Here is a 1,400-nt window from a genome sequence, read left to right as displayed (position 1 = left end):
TTGGTCTCGAACTCACAGAGATTCACCTACCTCTGCCTCCTGAGTGCTGGGATTAAAGGTGTGTGCCACCAACTCCTGGCTTTAAACATGCATTTTTAAAAGTCATTCAAAACAAAAGTCCATTCTAATGTTAACTTCCTATCACTGTATTTCTCAAACTGAATTCATAAAAACATTTGATGATCAAGATCAAAAACAAAATGTGCCTTCCCAACTGTTTGTAAGCAGGCAGTGGGAGGAAAGATGGTTTACAACTCAAATGGACAAGTCTTGGACAGCTGACATCAGTCCCCATGGATATTATATAACAGATTTCTTCTGGGGAATAGCAGAATTTGTGTTTTTTTTCAAGACTCTGCTTTAGCAATATGTGGAGAAAGGAATAGGCTACAGAAACTTATCTAACTCCAGACACAATGACAGAAGAGGGCCACCAGTAAACCTTCCATGAAGAATGGGTCGATTCAATCATCTTCAAGGATCCAGCCCTCCTCCAATGGTTGGTGGATGAGGAAAGTAAATGTCTGCTCTAAGAATCAGACAACTAGACATACACATGTGTAGAAGGAAGCCATCAAGATGTGCAGAGAGCAACTCACGCAGGACAAGGTGGTATCTATACATAGACTGTTCTGTGTTCTCACAGAAGAATGTGGTCATGTTGGGAATTCCCTATATAGGATCTGGCCTGACTGACATGCAGTTATATAAATGTACATGTTTGGCTCCTTATCTTTTTTGTATAGTTTACTAAATTATTAATATAGTTATAATAAGTGAGTATTTTCAGGTTGCTAAACTTGATTCCTCATCTTTATATGATTAAACCCAAAAATCCCTGATCTGGAAGAAATAAAGACTATGTATTAAAAAAAACCTCAATGTGGCCAGGCATAGTTGCATAATGCCAATGCAATCCCCATAGAAGATTAGTACAGCAAAATCATGAGTTTGCAATCAACTTGTGTGATCGTGTCAAAAGCAATTCTCAAACATAAAAACAATTTAATTCATACATCATTAATAAAAATATCACATAATTATAATCCTTACCAATACTATTTATTTATGTTTTGTATATTTGTTGGCTTTATTTTCTTGATCATTTTAAATCAATTTTTCATCAGTGATTTTATACATATATATAAAGCATTCTGGTCACAATTCTTCCTCTTTCCTCTCTTATTTGCTTCACACCCCCACAACACCCCCAGTCCCTATCCCACTCTCATGACTTTATTTTTTGAGGTCTTTATTTGCTTACTTTGTATTTTCTTGGTAACTGATTGAGCTTAACTGCTGGTGTGGGCATGGATGTAAAGCTGTCCACTAGTGTATGAGTAACTTGCCAGTGGTTCCACCCTTGAAAACAAAGACTTCCTCTCTTCCAGCACCATTGT

General features: G+C 36.8%; 1 pseudogene; it reads left to right on the top strand.

The window, feature by feature from the left end:
- The first annotated feature begins 243 nt into the window (after positions 1-243).
- Positions 244-520, top strand: LOC121133777 (annotated as a pseudogene).
- Positions 521-1,400: the final 880 nt, after the last annotated feature.

This window comes from Mesocricetus auratus, unplaced genomic scaffold (assembly GCF_017639785.1).
Source record: "Mesocricetus auratus isolate SY011 unplaced genomic scaffold, BCM_Maur_2.0 Super-Scaffold_100024, whole genome shotgun sequence".
Lineage (NCBI taxonomy): Eukaryota > Metazoa > Chordata > Mammalia > Rodentia > Cricetidae > Mesocricetus > Mesocricetus auratus.
The sequence above is the reverse complement of the archived record's forward strand: the minus strand, read 5'-3'. Positions and strand labels throughout refer to the sequence as shown.